Here is a 19,459-nt window from a genome sequence, read left to right as displayed (position 1 = left end):
TGACTTCAGGCTGACCGAGTTTGGTGCTGATCGGGTGAATCGTCTAGGAGGAGTACCGCAAATTCCAGAGCATGCGTTTTCCGAACAACCCATTATAGCTCACTTCCTGTTGGGCGAAGCTTATGACTATGAGTGCGGAAGTTGTTTGGCCCGATGAGATCTATAAGTGTACCGAGTTTCATACATGTACGTGCAAGTGTGTTTAATATATAGACCCTGTTTTTCAAGGGGGCGCTGTTGAGCCCCCCTGCCACGCCCGGGTCAAAGGCCTCTGCCTGACCCTGTTGGCCGCGCATTCCGATGCGTGTGCAAAGTTTCAAGAGTTTTCGAGCATGGGAAGGGCCCCAAAAATGCCCAAAAGGCGAAAAGATAATAATAATAATAATAATAATAATTAAAGCTGCGAGCAGCGATGACGGGCCCAAGCCGGGGGCACCGCCACCCCGGTGGCATCAGCTTAACTGTGCACAGTAGGCAATAGGCATTTAATATGGGAAAAAAATAAATAATGGGACTATGTCAAATTCATTTGAATTCACCTCATTAACTGCAGCAACTGGTGCTGCTATGACCAGGAACCACAACACTCACATCTCTGAGATCAATTACATTTTATTCTTTAATTTTATTTCAGGTGATGTCAAATGTCAATTTCAAATGAGTGCAGAATACTGTCCAAATGCTGAAGTTGTATTATCCTTACACTTCTCTTAAAAATAAATTAAGCCAAATCACAGAGACCGCAACAATGATTTTAATATCAGTGTCAGGTAAGAGTAATATGCGTGCATAAAATTTATGGAAGTTTATTATAAACAGCCACTTTTATAAGATCATGTGAATTTTTTTTTTTTTTTTATCCATTTGAATTTTATCAATAAATAATTAGTTTAAAGAGGTGTCATACGTGATCTTTGCAAACACAGCGCATGACCTTCTTTAAAGCCCATGTTATAGAAAACAATTAAAAGTATTAGGACATCACTTTCAATTATGTGCAAATGTATTTTTTGCAGCTCAATATATATATAATACATTTTTTAAAACTTATTTTTCACAATAAAGTGATAGATATTGCTGATAGCCTATGATATGAAATGGTTAAATTATGAAAAACAAGAAACAAGGCGACACACAGAGTGAGAGAGACCCCCTCCACACACACACACACACACACACACACACACACACACACACACACACACACACACACACACACACACACACACACACACACACACACACACACACACACAGAGTGATCCTGAGAGAGGGAGAGTGAGGGGGAAGGGGAATGACAGACACAAAATCTAAACAGTGAGAGATCATTGTTTTTATTTCACTGTTTTGCAATAACAACAATAGTTTTATCTTCAAAACAGTGTTCCTAGGACACATCCAACCTGGTTACCAAATAAGGCTACACTCTCACCTTCTGGTTATTCTATATGCCGGTAGCTCATTGGTTCTCATTTTTGTCCTTAAACAAAAGGCATTAATCTTCTCATTTTTAAGTTACACACACTACTTATTTTTTCCTTTTCTTTTTAAAGACAATTAAATGTGTTTTTTCTTTTGTTAGTAATGTTTTTTTATATTTATATATTTTTATTAATAATTATTGGTATTAACACAATTATTTAACTAATTATATAAAACAATATTGTCAATGCCCTACAAATAAACTGGTTTTATACATGATTTTTTTTATTCAAACCCAGAATAATATGTTTAATCCTTTAATGCAGGCCAAAGCACAGCATTGAGAGGTAATCTTTTTAGACAGAAGAGTGGCTCTCTCTCTCACACACACACACACACACACACACACACACACACACACACACACACACACACACACACACACACACACACACACACACACACACACACTCACTGTAGAAATCAGTGACACGTGTCCCCATGAGTCTGTGTGCATTCAGGTTGAAGTCCCCACCAGGCTAGAAAAAAGAACACACACACACACACACACACACACACACACACACACACACACTAGTAATGCTAAAGTATGCTGCAGGCAACTCTTATCAGTTCAGCCCATCCCCCCCCCCCACCCCACACACACACACACACACACACACACACACACACACACACACTCACTCACTCATGTCTGGTTCACTATCTGTTTGGGGACTCACCATAGACATAATGGTTTTTATGCTGTACAAACCATATTCTGTCCTCCTACACTGCTCCTACCCCAAAACCTACCCATCACACAAAACTTTCTGCATTTTTACATTTTCAAAAGAACTCCTTCTGTCTGATTTATAAGCTTTTGTACCCATTGGGAAGTCCCCGTGAGTCTGTGTGCATTCAGGTTTTAGTCCCCACCAGGCTAGAAAACCATTCTCACACACACACAGAGGCAAGGTTTTTTGCTTGAAAACTTATACAATATTGCCCTCTACTGGTCATTTAAGTGAGAGCATAAGTGTTGAACAAAAAAAAACAAAAAAAACTGTGTGCTATATAGAATAACCAGCAGGTGGGAGTATAGCCTTATTAATGAACCAGGCACTTGTGTGCTTATTTTATCTTTTTTAGGCTTTTGCTACGGGAACACCGTTTGAGATATCCAATAACCGTTCGCATTTTAGCATCTTCTGTATATTTACTTCATGTTGTCCGAGTTTGGAGGAGATTGAATGAATCGCTTTTGAGGAGAGGGTAAAAACTCAGAGCTCGCTTTCGACTTCTTGTTATCTTCCAACCAAATTATCTGACTTCCTGTCGGTCACAGCTAATGACTGTAAATTAGAAAGTTGTCCGGCTCGAAATGTACAATATATATACCGAGTTTGGTGAATGTAGATAAAACTAACCCCCCACTTTGGACAAAAGATGGCGCTACTGAGCCCCTCTACCACGCCCGTTTCTGAATCTTTGCTTGCATCTTCTGGACAGCATGTCTGATGTGTGTGTTGAGTTTCATGCAATTTCAAGCATGTGAAGAGTCTCAAAAACACCAAAAAAGATTATTAGACTTTGACACGTTGCCATGACAACAGTTTTTCTAGAATCAGGAATCCATTCATATGTCTATATCTGCCATGTTTTGACATAATACTGATGAAGTTTGAAGTAAATCGGGTGAAAATAAGATGGGGATTTAAAGCAATTTTGAAAGTGACACACTTCCTGCTGCCAGTTGGTGGCGCTATAACTTTGACTCACAAAAGTCATATCCATGTGATCGGCCTCTTACAACGAACACACAGCTGAAGTTTCATCAAAATGAATTAATGTATGCAGAAGTTATAATACACTTCCTGTTTGCCTTTTCTCGCCATAAATTCGTCTCTTCGCCACGGCCAAACCGTTTGAGATATCAAAAAGTTGCTCGCAATTTAGCATCCTCAGTGTCTTGACTTCATGCTGACCGAGTTTGGTGCTGATCGGGTCAATCGTCTAGGAGGAGTATCGCAAATTCCACAGCATGCGTTTTCCGAACAACCCATAATAGCTCACTTCCTGTTGGGCTGACGCATAACTTAGAGCACGAAAGTTGTTCGGCCCGATGAGCTCTATATGTGTACCGAGTTTCATATATGTACGTGCAAGTGTGTTTGATTTATAGACCCTGTTTTCAGACCCCACTTTAGGGGGCGCTGTCGAGCCTCCTTGCCACGCCCGGGTCCCAGCCTCAGCCCGGCCCTGATGGCCGCGCATTCTGATGCGTGTGCAAAGTTTCAAGAGTTTTCGAGCATGGGAAAGGCCCCAAAAATGCCCAAATAGTCGGTAAAAAAAATAATAATAAATAATAATTAAAGCTGCGAGCAGCGATGACGGGCCCAAGCCGGGGGCACCGCCACCCCGGTGGCATCAGCTTAACTGTGCACAGCAGGCCAATAGGCATTTAATATGGGAAAAATAAATAATGGAACTTTGTCAAAGTCATTTGAATTCACCTCATTAACTGCAGCAACTGGTGCTGCTATGACCAGGAACCACAACAGTCACATCTCTGAGATCAATTACATTTTATTTTTTAATTTTATGTCAGGTGATGTCAAATGTCAATTTCAAAATGAGTGCAGAATACTGTCCAAATGCTGAAGTTGTATTATCCTTACACTTCTCTTAAAAATAAATTAAGCCAAATCACAGAAACTGCAACAATGATTTTAATATCAGTGTCAGGTAAGAGTAATACGCGTGCATAACATTTTATAGAAGTTTATTATAAACAGCCACTTTTATAAGATCATGTGAAATGATTTTTTTTATCCATTTGCATTTTATCAATAAATAATTAGTTTAAAGAGGTGTCATACATGATCTTTGCAAACACAGCACATGACCTTCTTTAAAGCCCATGTTATAGAAAACAATTAAAAGTATTAGGATATCACTTTCAATTATGTGCAAATGTTTTTTTTGCAGCTCAAAATATTGTAAGTTCAGAAGACCAGTGTTATATATATATATATAATACATTTTTTTAAACTTATTTTTCACAATAAAGTGATAGATATTGCTGATAGCCTATGATATGAAATGGTTAAATTATGAAAAACAAGAAACAAGGCGACATACACAGAGTGAGAGAGACCCCCTCCACACACACACACACACACACACACACACACACACACACACACACACACACACACACACATACACACACACACACACACACACACACACACACACACACACACACACACACACACACACACACACACAGAGTGATCCTGAGAGAGGGAGAGTGAAGGGGGAGGGGAATGACAGACACAAAATCTAAACAGTGAGAGAACATTGTTTTTATTTCACTGTCTGAAAACACTGTTTTGAAATAACAACAATAGTTTTATCTTCAAAACAGTGTTCCCTAGGACATATCCAACCTGGTTACTAAATAAGGCTACACTTCTACCTTCTGGTTATTCGATATACCGGTAGCTCATTGGTTCTCATTTTTGTCCTTAAACAAAAGGCATTAATCTTCTCATTTTTTTAAGTTACACACACTACTTTTTTTCATTTTCTTTTTAAAGACAATTAAATGTGTTTTTTCTTTTGTTAGTAATGTTTTTTTATATTTATATATTTTTATAAATAATTATTTGTATTAACACAATTATTTAACTAATTATATAAAACAATATTGTCAATGCCCTACAAATAAACTGGTTTTATACATTATTTTTTTTTATTCAAACCCAGAATAATATGTTTAATCCTTTAATGCAGGCCAAAGCACAGCATTGAGAGGTAATCTTTTTAGACAGAAGAGTGGCTCTCTCTCTCACACACACACACACACACACACACACACACACACACACACACACACACACACACACACACACTGTAGAAATCAGTGACACGTGTCCCCATGAGTCTGTGTGCATTCAGGTTGAAGTCCCCACCAGGCTAGAAAAAAGAACACACACACACACACACACACAAGTAATGCTAAAGTATGCTGCAGGCAACTCTTATCAGTTCAGCCCATCCACCCCCCCCCACCCCCCACCCCCCAACACACACACTCATGTCTGGTTCACTATCTGTTTGGGGACTCACCATAGACATAATGGTTCTTATGCTGTACAAACCATATTCTGTCCTCTTACACTGCTCCTACCCCTAAACCTACCCATCACACAAAACTTTCTGCATTTTCACATTTTCAAAATAACTCATTCTATCTGATTTATAAGCTTTTGTACCCATTAGGAAGTCCCCATGAGTCTGTGTGCATTCAGGTTTAAGTCCCCAGCAGGCTAGAAAGCCATTCTCACACACACACAGAGGCAAGTTTTTTTGCTTGAAAACTTATACAATATTGCCCTCTACTGGTCATTTAAGGGAGAGCATAAGTGTTGAGAAAAAAAAACTAAAAAAAAACTGTGATTATATAGAATAACCAGCAGGTGGGAGTATAGCCTTAGTTATGAACCAGGCACTTGTGTGCTTATTTTGTGTTTTTTATGCTTTTGCTAAGGGAACACCGTTTGAGATATCCAATAACCGTTCGCATTTTAGCATCTTCTGTATATTTACTTCATGTTGTCCGAGTTTGGAGGAGATTGAATGAATCGCTTTTGAGGAGAAGGTAAAAACTCAGAGCTCGCTTTCGACTTCTTGTTATCTTCCAAACAAATTATCTGACTTCCTGTTGGCCAGAGCTAATGACTGTAAATTAGAAAGTTGTCCGGCTCGAAATGTACAATATATATACCGAGTTTGGTGAATGTAGATAAAACTAACCCCCCCACTTGGGACAAAAGTGACACACTTCCTGCTGCCAGTTGGTGGCGCTATAACTTTGACTCACAAAAGTCATATCCATGTGATCGGCCTCTTACAACGAACACACAGCTGAAGTTTCATCAAAATGAATTAATGTATGCAGAAGTTATAACACACTTCCTGTTTCCCTTTTCTCGCCATAAATTTGTCTCTTCGCCACGGCCAAACCGTTTGAGATATCAAAAAGTTGCTTGCAATTTAGCATCCTCAGTGTCTTGACTTCATGCTGACCGAGTTTGGTGCTAATCGGGTGAATCGTCTAGGAGGAGTATCGCAAATTCCAGAGCATGCGTTTTCCGAACAACCCATTATAGCTCACTTCCTGTTGGGCGAAGCTTATGACTATGAGTGCGGAAGTTGTTTGGCCCGATGAGATCTATAAGTGTACCGAGTTTCATACATGTACGTGCAAGTGTGTTTAATATATAGACCCAGTTTTTCAAGGGGGCGCTGTTGAGCCCCCCTGCCACGCCCGGGTCAAAGGCCTCTGCCCGACCCTGTTGGCCGCGCATTCCGATGCGTGTGCAAAGTTTCAAGAGTTTTCGAGCATGGGAAGGGCCCCAAAAATGCCCAAAAGGCGAAAAGATAATAATAATAATAATAATAATAATAATAATAATAATCCTTAGAAGAACAATAGGGCTCTTCGCCCTTTCAGGGCTTGGGCCCTAATAATCCTTAGAAGAACAATAGGGCTCTGCGCCCTTTCAGGGCTTGGGCCCTAATAATCCTTAGAAGAACAATAGGGCTCTGCGCCCTTTCAGGGCTTGGGCCCTAATAATAATAATAATAATAATAATAATCCTTAGAAGAACAATAGGGCTCTGCGCCCTTTCAGGGCTTGGGCCCTAATAATCCTTAGAAGAACAATAGGGCTCTGCGCCCTTTCAGGGCTTGGGCCCTAATAACAAATTTTACTAGGGCTTCTGTCAAATGTTTAATTGCCATAGCCTATTAACACATTTTTAAACTATTTAATAATAATAAACTATTTTATATAGCATCTTTACATGCTACTTCTTTCATTTGAATTAATTTAAATGAATTCATTAAATAAAATGTTTTGAATGATTCATAAATCAACTTGCACCGCGGTTCATCTCAAATCTGATGACGCATCTATAATATGGGTTGTAACTTGAAAATAATGCTTTATGTGTTTCTGGTGACGGTTACGCGTGCTATTATCGGATAACAGCGATAATAAAAGAAAAACGTGGGCAAAACGATCTCTCTTTGTAAACTGTACAGTGAATGGAAGTGCTGCCGTATGTCCGAATATGAGCAATCGTTTCGCCGTCATCAGCCGGATGTAGAGCCAGAAGACGCGAATGAGAACTCACTGTGACAAGATTTATCTCTGTGCACTCATCAGAGAGCGTGCAAACGTTTCACAGCGCACAAATATTGAATATTCTTTCAAGTCTTGCGCTTGAACAGACAAACTTACACTAAAATATGTCTACATGTCCATCTTGATGAGTATCCAAGCAGACATATAGTCTGAATATGCCTTAAGTGAACTTTATACAGTCGAGAAAGACGACGCATATCTCTGCATTAGGTCTTAAAGCTACACTGTGTAACTTTTTAAGTTTATTCTTAGCTAAAAACACTTAGTTCTTTCAAAAATATATGTGCTCATTAATGTATATTTAATTCTTTCACCTAATAAAGTATTCTCGTAAGTTTATAATATGCCATTGAAAAGTACATACGGGTCGAGGGGTTTGAATGCCAATCGCCATGTTGCCCCTCCATCTTGAAAGTACATCAGCCAAAGAGGGACATACCCGTAAATTCAAGCTTCGCCTTTCGCGTATTAACACTCGATGGCACCGTGTCGAATGTGAAGAGGGGGATTGCCATGTTAATCTGGGATTAAATCGGCCACCGTAGGAGTTAAAACGAAATCGGAATTGAGAGGAACTGAAACTATTATTCACTGGATGGTCATATACCTTTACACCGCTAGATGGGGGAAAATATCACACAGTGTAACTTTAAAGGGGCAGTAGCCTTTACTGCTGTCTGTTTAATGTCAAACAGAAGATAAGGACATCACTCACTGCTCTTGATTGAATATCTTGTGTAAGTTTAATAAGGATTAATCTTCAATTTAAACAGTGAAATAGGCAATTATTTTACATTTGATTACTTTATTCAATTTCTCTACCTAAAAAAGTAATGTTAGACCTACCTGAAAAACCGGAAAAGCATTGTTTATTTTATTAGTATCTTTTCTCAATAGTATTTATTTGTTGTGCTGCTTGTATTTATAATAATACTAATAATAAACTTTATTTTATATAGCGCCTTTAAATGTTACATCTCAAAGCACTTTACATAAAAATATGAATTGAAAAATACACATAACATTGCAGGCTGTAAAAAAATAAAATAAAAATAAGCAAATAAAATAAGCAACAAAGTAGACAAATGAATCACATAAAAGCTATCCTAAAATAATATGTTTTAAGTGATGATTTAAAAACACTAAGGGATTCTGCATTCCTAATCTCAGAGGGCAGGGAATTCCACAACTTAGGAGCCAAAGAAGAAAAAGCCTGATCACCCATAGTTTTCAACCGTGTTGTTTGGACAGTTAAAAGACCAGCTTCAGAGGAGCGTAGAGCATGTGTTGGCGAATAGAGGGTTAAAAGCTCACATAATGAGGGGCCAAATTATTCAAGGCCGTGAGCATTAGAATTTTAAAATCAATACGAAAACTAACAGGGAGCCAGTGCAATTTTTCCAGGATTGGAGTGATGTGCTCCCTTGCACTGGTCCTAGTTAGAATTCTAGCAGCTGAATTTTGTACCAACTGTAATTTATTCAGTGTAGCTTTAGAAACTCCAGCCAGCAATGCATTACAGTAATCAATGAGTGAAAAAACAAAAGTGTTGATTAACTTTTCTGCCACAGAGAAAGTCAACATGGGACGTAATTTTGCAATGTTTTTTCAATGAAAAAATTATGCTTTGACTGTTACGAACCTGATGGTCAAATGTTGGCATCAAATATCACCCCCAGATTTTTCAGTTTAGTTTGAAATTGTAAAGCAGAGCCATCCACACTTAAGGTTATGGACTCTGCTTTACGCAACTGATGAGGTGAACCAATAAGCATTACTTCAGTTGTCACTGTTTAGACAGAAAAAAATTTCAGACATCCATTGTCTAATCTCAGTAAAACATAGAGAAAGAAAAGACACAGGCATATTGACATCAGGTTTTGAATGTATATCAATCTAAGTGTCATCGGCATAACAGTGAAGGTTAAGACCAAGAGTTCGTAAAAGTTGGCCAAGTGGAAAGATGTAAATACTAAAAAGTAAAGGGCCCAAAACTGATCCCTGGGGGAAACCAGAGTGCACTACACCGACCTCAGACCTGCAATCACCCATCACAACAAATTGCTTGCGATCAGAGAGGTAGGACCTAAACCACTGTAATGCAGTTTCAGAAACTCCAAAGACAGTCTGAAAACGGGTGATTAAAATGGAATGCTCTATAGTGTCAAAAGCGGCACTAAGATCAAGAAGAATCAGTAAAGACAGACGACCAGAATCAGAAGCCATTAACAAGTCCTTAGTTACCTTAACTAACGCTGTTTCAGTACTGTGGAGTTAGCGGAATCCAGACTGTAGTGGCTCAAAAAGGTCATTAGAGGAAAGATGAGAAAGCAGTTGAGAAGCCACGGTTTGTTCTAAAATTTTGGCGAGGAATGGAAGATTTGAGATGGGACGAAAATTATTCAGATTATCAGAATCCATGTTGTTTGTTTTTGGTACAGGGGTGACAGCCGCAGTTTTAAGTGCTGCTGGCACGACACCAGTCCACAGAGAGTTATTAATGATTCTCAAAACAACAGGAGAGAGGGAATCAAAACATGATTTAAAAAGACAAGATGGTATAGGACCAACTCTGGAAGTTGAGGCTTTCAGTTTTGAAACCAAAGTAGACAGAGACTGGGAGTCGTGAATAAGAAAGTTAGAGAGAGAAATAACAGAAAATGCAGAAATTTTTAAGGAGGAGACAGCAGAAGTATTAGTGGAAACAATGTGGTTACGTATATTATCAATTTTGGTGCTAAAAAAACTCCAAAAACATATTACAACGGTGAGTTGAAGCAGGAACATTAGAGACGGTCTGATTTTTAAGCAGCTTATTGATTGAGTGAAACAGTTGTTTAGGATTTCTCTGGTTGCTGACAATTAACTGAGAAAAATAAACAGATCTAGCTGAAACAATTTCAGCCTTATATTCAAGTAAGCTGTCTTTCCAGGCCTGGTGATGAACAGTTAAACCTGATATGCGCCATCTACGCTCCATTTTGCGACACAAAGCCTTCATAGCACGCAGATCATCATTGTACCAAGAAGCAGAGCGTGCAAAAGAGATGGATCGTGATTTCAATGGAGCCAGCGTGTCAAGGCCAGACAAGAGAACAGAATTCAGCACAGAAACGTTATCATCCTGATCATCAGAAAAAGAAACAACTTAAAGAAGAGTCTATAAAGTCTGAAAAATCAGTGGGCTCAATAGATCTCCACTTGCGATAGTTAATACGAGAAGCAGTGGTGTTTGTGACAGGTAATTCCATGTTAAAGAAGATAGCCCGGTGATCAGACAGACCCAAGTCCGAGGTTGACAACTGAGACACAAATGCACCATTGGTAATCACAAGGTCTAAAATGTGGCCTGTCATGTGTGGGACAGTCCACAAGCTGGTTAAGTTCAAAGCAATCCAAAATGGACAAAAAGTCTTTCGTTATTGTGGAGTCTTTTATATCCATATGGATGTTGAAATCTCCCAGGAGAAGAACTCTTTCAAACCTGAGGCAGAGAAAAGACAACATATCTGATAATTCAGATAAAAAGTCTTTATTTGCCTTAGAGGCCTGTAGACTGTAGCAACTGCAGTAGAGAGGGACGCAGAAACACTCAAAGCAAGACATTCAAATGAGTCTGTTTTGGGGACAGACACGGGACACAAGTTGAACCGTTGACTGTGCAACACGCGGAGATCAAATAATCCATGGCCAGCCGGAGTCAGTTTGTTAAAGGGGGGGTGAAACACTCAGTTTCAGTCAATCTTGAGTACCTATAGAGTAGTATTGCATCCTTCATATCTCAGAAAAGTCTTTAGTTTTATTATATTTATAAAAGAAATATAGGCTGTACCGAGTCTTTCCGGAAAAAAACGAGCGGCTGGAGGCGTATCGTGTGGGCGGAGCTAAAGAATGACGAGCGTGCACAAAAGTTTATGAGGACATGATTCGGTTTATGGACTATTGTATGCGACTAAACATTGGCAGTAGCAAGCAAAACGGTTTTGCACGTCAGACTAGTGTAACGTTATACATAGAACAACAATGGAGTAACCGTTAGCGCATTTGAATGACGAAGCACGCGATCGTGTCGTTTACTGATGTTTACTCACGTGAAGATAGCCAACAGCACAGACATTTGAAGCAGTTTTACTCACCGACTGCTTCCAAAGCAGGACCGAACCTTTATCGCTGGGACCGCTCCGTCAAAAACACACTTCTTTGGTATGATTTGGTGAAGTCCTGTGACAGCAGTGACTGTGGAGATCCACTTTGCGACGCGACTGAAGCGATGTTGTGAAGCTTCCCGCCGTTTCTGCATTCAAATCGGTTCAAATGCAGCGCTGCCTTCCCAGAATGCTGTGCTTAAGCACTGAAGTCACTTGATGTCACCCATAGGAATAAAGTGGAGCGCGGCGCAGACTATAACAACATAAGTGTTCACGGACGACTGGATCTGCAGCTGGATCTGCAGCTTTCCTCTCTCGCTGTAGTCACGCGCGCGCCCTACCGGGAGAAGAGCCCGTACGGCCCATACAAGGACCTTCCGCTCTGTCGACGTCAAGCGGACACGTACTCGAAAAAAACTCTCTGAAACTTGTGAGAAACCGGAAGGAGTATTTTTGACACAGAAATACTCCATCAAACGTCCAACATTAGTTTTTGAAACTTTGTCTATGTTTAGGATGGGAATCCAAGTCTTTAACAGTGTAAAAAGCTCAGTATGCATGAAACAGCATTTCACCCCCCCTTTAAAAAGACGACCATCAAATTCTTTGTGCCATGTTTCAGTTAAACAGACAAGGTCAAGCTTTTGTTCTAAAATAATGTCAGATAAAATAACGGCTTTGTTGTTGACAGAGCGCGTGTTAAACAGTGCTAATTTCAGCAGACGCAGGTGAGCAGATGAATCCGAATCAACCTCCGCACACTTGAGTGCCAATAAGTTATGAAAATTAACCCCTGTAGGTCTTAACTGCACACTATGGGGTTTGCGCAGAAATCGCGTGGAGGCGACAGCTTTTGATATTGAGCATAAAAAACTATGACTTGATGTAACGCTTATGTCGCAGTATTCCAAGATAACTGCAGAGAGCACGAATGTTACTCGCGACATCTAAGGGCGTTTTCACACCTGAAAGTCCGCACCAAGGTCCGAACCAAAGTTTGTGTTTGGAAATTTGGTTCTTTTTGGTTTGCTTTCACATTGCAGTTATGTCAGCGCACCAAAGAACTTTACATGACGCACTGACTCCTGTCATCATCATCTATGTGGGCTGCATCTTAACATTGATTGGTTTGTTAGCGGACGTGCGTCTGACGTCAGTGTGCGTCAATTCAGCGGGTAACTTTGACAAGAATGAATGAACAGACGCATCGTTGCCAATACTGTTAATATTATGGCATTACTATCTGCAGCACCAACTATACTCGAGGCAAATTCACCAAATGAACGTCCTCGTTGTGCAAACATTTGATCGGCGCCGACATGAAAGGAGGAGCTCCTAGAAGATAGGCTTTTTAGCCGAACAATTTATTTTATTTTATAGTTATGTTTAAATATTATAATGTTATTTTTAAATTTCATCTAGGCTATATTGATTATGAAACGTGCACAGATGTGTAATATATGTCAAAGACATCGAGTCAGAAATAATTTTGACCACTTCATTAAGATTTGTTTTGTATAAAGCTTTATTTTGTATCTTAATTTTAATAAATGTTTCATCGTTTGCCTGAATTTAATAAATAAGCTTAAAGGGTTACTTCAGCGATTAGCATATGGCTTTGTATCAGTAGAAACCCTGGAGAATATTCAAATTATTGTGCTTTCCCCCCTCATATCTCCCTGAGATGAGAGATTTATGCATTTTATTTCTGGAAAAATTCCTCCTATGATGCAAATTGACGATTGTCAATTTGCATCATAGGAGGAATGTTTGCCCAGAGGCTAAAGACTACAGCCAGCAGAGGGAGCCATTTCCGCATGTTTTGAATCCGGCATTGGGGGATGGGAGATTACACTCAGCTGGCAGGGAGAGCTCAGCTTGCAGACAGGATCATTTAAACGAAGCTATGGTGAGCAATGTAAGTCTTTTAACTTCTCAAATTCATTTCTATGAAAGTTAAGCTTGCAAAGGCATGAACTGAAACGCGCCAGACTGAACTCGCGTTGTGAATGTATGCCGCGAGTGTAGTCGCGATTACCTCAGCTCTCATCACTCCTGCAATCAGTGCTCAGTGCTGTGATACTCGCGCAGAGACTCACTCATTATATTGAACAGACACGTTCAGTTTTTAATTGTAGTGTCTTCTCTAACTCAGTCACAGTAATGAAGTTGGTGGTGTTGGGAATTGCCTCACAGGGCAGCGAAGCATTCTGGGAATTGTAGTCTTTCATCCCCATGGGACAAAAATACATTTTCTGTCATTTCTCAGTCTAGAAGACACCAAATTCAAAAATAATTTCACATTTCTACTGCATTGATGACCCAGTTTAAATACAGATTCATCTTCCCAGCGCTGAAGTACCCCTTTAAATAAATAATACAGCAGACATCGGAGTGATCATTTGCGTTGCACATGAACTGGAGCGGTCTCATAAACTGAAACTCATATAGTCAAGCAGAGCACGCTGTTCACGCGAGCTGACATGACTACACAAGCGGTTCTGGATAAAATGCTGCGCGCTCCATCACTGCATGTGCTGTGAGTTTAATCTGTGTTTTTTCACTAATCCTACACCAGAACTTCCTGTAAATGGTCTGAAAGTCCGAACTATACAGAAAATGCTTTCACACAAGAAACGAACCGAACCTTTGTTCTGTTTGGTCCAGACCGAGACTACCTCTTTTCGTCGGACCAAATTTCGTCTGTTTGGTCCGGACCATGGTCCGAGGGAGGTTTCACACCTGTAATTTTGGTTCGTACCAAACTGAAAAGTCCAAAAATCCGGACCAAACAAGGTAGGTGTGAAAGCACCCTAAATGTCCATTTAGGTTCAACAACTGGCAAGGTGTGTACCTGAGAGCCATTCGGGGAGGATCCACACCAACAGCAGCCTCACAGCGGTGTAAACAGTGTACGTCCTGGGCCAGGCAACAGTAGAGTATATTCCAGTATACCGCACTCAGAGATAAAAGCAGTAATCCAGCATGCGATGCATAATTCCACATTACGAACGAATAAAATGACATTGGCTCATAAAAAGAAACTACTAAAAACGGGAGAGAGGAGCGGCAACCAAACGCGCCAGCGTGCCCTTTCAACCGGAAATTTAAGTTATTTTTTCTTATTTTCTTTATTTTTATTTGACAGTAGTCCTTTTTTCCCTGAACATAGTAAATACTGAACCGTACCAAAACAGTGAACCTAAAACCGTGATACAAACCGAACCGTGAGCAATTACAGCCCTAGCGTAACGTGTGTGAGAGCGTAGCACACACACATTCTGAAAGCCTTCGGCAGAATTCAGATGAGCCATGTTAATCTAGATTAATTTCAAAATTAATAGATTTTAATCAACAGGCAAGGACCTATCCTTTCTCTATCTGTCATCGTGTTAAACCCATTAATAGCGTGCCAGGTGGATAAGCCAGTCTGTGATTGGTTCCTGCAAAAGTGTAACAGAAGCAATGAATATTCAGAAATGAAGCAATGAATGTACAGGTTTCTAGGTTTCTGTTGCTGGGCGAAATCAAATCACCGGCAGATCAGGCTGGGTTAACCTAATACGCTTCTCATTTTAAACATGTATAGTGGTTGTTACACATTTGACATTGTACTCAATGATTTTCTGAATCATCCTCTGCTGCACTTTTCTTCTACTTTAATGTCTCAATCATTTTCTCTTCACAGTTATTGCCCGGTTTTGCTATAAGAAGATCAGTGTGCAAGATTTTCTAGGATAACTTGTTTTATTACTAAATCTCAATATACAAATAGGGTATACTGCCACATGGTGGGTGGTTTCTTGCCTGCCATGTGTGCACAGACCAATGCAGAGAGGCTTTCTGATCATTCAGAAAGGGTAAATGTGCGAAATAGCACACAGTATCAGACCATTAATGCCATTAATGCATAAAGAGAGAGAGAGAGAGAGAGAGAGAGAGAGAGAGAGAGAGAGAGAGAGAGAGAGAGAGAGAGAGAGAGAGAGAGAGATAGCTAGCTAGATAGATGTTTATTCACAAAAATCGTTTATACTACATGAACCCCGTACTAAACTAAAAATGACGTCACATCCTGTCGGCGACACGGCTCAGTTCCCGTAGTGTAGTGGTTATCACGTTCGCCTAACACGCGAAAGGTCCTCGGTTCGAAACCGGGCGGGAACAAGCACAACTCTTTATTTTTATTTATAACACTGCGTTACTGATTGAACCGGACTGGCAACTTCATACAACACTTCTTATGTGCACAGCCCCCTGACCATAAATGAAAATGAGTATATATCCAACCGGCGTTTACAAAACTGTTAAGCCATAATCTTTTTTTGGTTAATGTGGACTGGAAGGGAATGCAGGCCTTTCAACAAACGTATTTAAGCAAGGTAACACGATTTTTTTGACATGTAAAGTTTAAAATATTAAGTGCAGTAACTGTCTTAGATCACTGGATGGCGACAAAATCTCACAAGAACCGCGAGCATTTACTCAGCTTTTGTGATAGGCCTAACATAAGGCCTAATAATCATGCTCCTACAAAAAAATCATACGTTGATTTTACATACATTACGATTGATTAATAACATGTAATGCATTGACCTGTCTTTTTTTTCTTTTCTTTGGTTTTTTTTTGCAAAAAGTGGTAACTGTCTGGGTCATGATAAAGCTCTGCTATAAATCATTTGTTAAAATGAGAGTTATAATACATCTTGAGACACCATTGTTATTTTGAAGAACATACCAAAACTAAGTTACAGCCAAACAACAATGAGAGTTATAACACATCTTGAAACATCATTGTTATTTTGAAGAACATACCAAAACTACAGCCAAACAGCAATCTACAACAGCATCTAATAAAACAGTTAGCAAACCACGCACGTCATAGTTCATCAACTCACCTCAGCTAACTTTAGTAGATATGTCCGAAGGTTAGAACGCAGTCGACGTCTCGACGACACATACTCCTGGTTTCAGTCATTAAGCATATTATATTTAACTTAATATATTGATCAGTAGAGTAAACATTACCTCAGTCAAAAAGGATACAACAAGTTGCAGTTGGACGATGAAATCCTCACGAACTCACTCATTGCGCATGCGCATTATTCGAGAGCTCTGACTTATTTATTGAATCGGTTCTTTCGAACAGTTTGGTTATATATATATATATATATATATATATATATATATATATATATATATATATATATATATATATATATATATATATATATATATATATATATATATATATAAATATAAGATAAGCAACAATACAACAAATCATTAAAGCAGACAAACGTGTTGCCAGGGTAACAAAAACAACAACAACAACTTAATTTAGCTTACATGAGGACAAAAAGAATAAATATAATATATAGCGCTTTGCTGTTTTAGGATTAACAAAACTTTGAATAATGTCCACTGTAGATCAAATTGAATAAAGAGAGGTTAAAAACCAGTAACCTACTTCTTTTTTTATTTTTATAGATGGACCTCAACTCGCTTTAATCTTCTCCCCCACATATGGATTTAACTTCTTTCTGAATGAAATTGATAAAATCCTACACCTTTTGCTGTATATCTGACAGCGCAACCCCAAACACAACACGCTTTCGTCATAGTTCCAACTTTAATCAACAACAATGTTTTTAACTATGTAACTATTTACAGTAGCCCTCTGGATCGCTTCAGTTGGTCAGTAGAAGGCAAGCCCCTCGTGTTCTGCCACCCGGAAGTATCGGTGCTGATTGTTTACAAACATTCTGAAATGCCTTATTGCTAGCAGGAAACATAAGTGGATTAGCTACACATGTGGAAGAACAGTAGATTGTTATATTTTCTTCAGAACAGTGATACAAAAGGAGCACTTTATTTTAATATCTGACTTTTAGTTTACCTGATTTATTCAGGTAAGCTGTCTGAATTAATTTAAATGTTATTTCTCTAATACATTTCTGTTATTTCAATAAAGTGAGGTAAACTGTTCGATTAGTCTATTACCGGTAGGCCTAATCGGTCAGACCGATTTTGTGAAACGCAAACCGATTCATTAAAAAGGGTCGATTCCAAAAAAAAAATCAAAAAACAATTTGTTCTGACAAATGACTATCTTCGAAAACGGATATATCTTTCTCTCTGACTGACACAGCAACTTTGTGACTTATTTGTTGTCTTATCCCTTCATCCGTCTTTTTCCAACGTTCAAGTGTCATCCTCACCTCCCCGGGCCCTGGCTTCCGTTGAGGAAAGTTCCATTTCCATGGCAACCACAACTGCTAGCAGCTAGGGTTTCCTTCATAGAATCTGGCAGTTTTCTCATAGATTTATGGTTAATCCATGACAACGGCCAGATTCTATAAAGGAAACCCTAACCCTAGCTGCCCCAATTTTTACCTTTTCCCTCAACGGAAGCCAGGGCCCGGGGTGGTGAGGATGACACTTGAACGTTGGAAAAAGACGGATGAAGGGATAAGACAACAAATAAGTCACAAAGTTGCTGTGTTTGTATCCTTTCATAACACCGTCATAACGTGTCATTAACGTCATACATACCCTTCTGAGCCGCTACAAAAAAGAAAAGAAAAAGGGAGCTGCATTATAACGCTAACATACATTATAACAAACCTTTCCAAACAGGGTTTTCCCTTATTTTAATTTACCATCAGAATAATTTCTGCAGAACAATTTCCATTCACTACTGCTATCACGCTGTAGTTTCTAAATGTGCTCAATAATTCATAATAAATAATACTATAGTTTTGTTTTTTAGAATTTAAATCAACATTGATCTAACACTAACCATGCTAATGATGGGCTATGTTACTGTGCTCTTGGATTAATAATAACCACTGTTAAAATAAGGCTACTGTGTCAAAGCTATGATTTTGGAGGCTGCCAATTAAAATATTTCTTGAAGTTCTTTTTATTTTTTTGTGTTACCTTTTGTGACGCTTGCCAAATTTCAGTAGCTGCTTACTCCCTAAATAATCATTTGGGTGACAAGCTTTATGGGTTTAAAAGATTTCCCATACATGCTAAAGTAATGCCAATATCCGTAGGGCCCAATTTCTCCTCACCATTTACATAATGAGAAAATATCATTCCCGCAATGTAAGGGCATCTGCGCTATAAACTACTGGGGGATGGGCAATAGGAAGGGTGGCTTTGACAAAAGAGGCAATGGGGGTCAAGGGTGATTCATGACCTCTGTTTCAACCAAGGCCAATTCTATGCCATTAGTTCCCTGGAGAAATGTTCTACACACAACCTTAAGTGCTGGTATGGTAAGTACGTGTACAGTGTAAACATTGCATAATCTGTTGTTTGTATAGGGTAAATAGAATACTTTAAATCATGTCCATTACATTCAGCAGTGTATAAGGTCAGGTTAGCATAATCAAGTAAGGAAGAAACAATATATCTCCTAATGTTGATGGCAGCAGTTGGGCAACAGTATAATGAGCCGTTTTGCTCAGGCGTCTCTTGTGGTTTGATTCAGAAAGACGGCGCCCCAAAACATGTTAAACAAATGGACATACTGTGGTTTAATGCATCTGTCAGAGTAAAGACACCAGTATTGAGCAAACGGAATCAGACTAGGAGACACTAAGCCCAATGCAATTCCCTCACGAGATCCACTTACACTCCAATCGTTAGTCTGAACGGATTA

The 19,459-nt window shown here is 39.2% G+C and overlaps 1 protein-coding gene across 2 annotated transcripts in view; it reads right to left on the bottom strand.

Annotated features, from left to right (window-relative positions):
* The window catches only part of mecom (MDS1 and EVI1 complex locus), a 258,236-nt gene extending 241,376 nt beyond the window's left edge, over positions 1-16,860 (bottom strand). Inside the window, exons 1-2 of one of the 2 annotated variants that reach the window (XM_067450322.1) lie at positions 16,834-16,860; positions 16,686-16,751 (exon numbers count right to left, since the gene is read on the bottom strand). The gene's annotated coding sequence lies outside the window, so the exon portion shown is untranslated. Of the gene's footprint in view, positions 1-16,685; positions 16,808-16,833 lie in introns of those variants that run through there. The other variant, XM_067450323.1, reaches the window with a different exon arrangement.
* Positions 16,861-19,459: the final 2,599 nt, after the last annotated feature.

Source organism: Pseudorasbora parva, chromosome 8, assembly GCF_024679245.1.
Source record: "Pseudorasbora parva isolate DD20220531a chromosome 8, ASM2467924v1, whole genome shotgun sequence".
Classification (NCBI taxonomy): Eukaryota; Metazoa; Chordata; class Actinopteri; order Cypriniformes; family Gobionidae; genus Pseudorasbora; species Pseudorasbora parva.
Note: the sequence above shows the minus strand (reverse complement) of the source record. Positions and strands in the feature narration are given on the sequence as shown.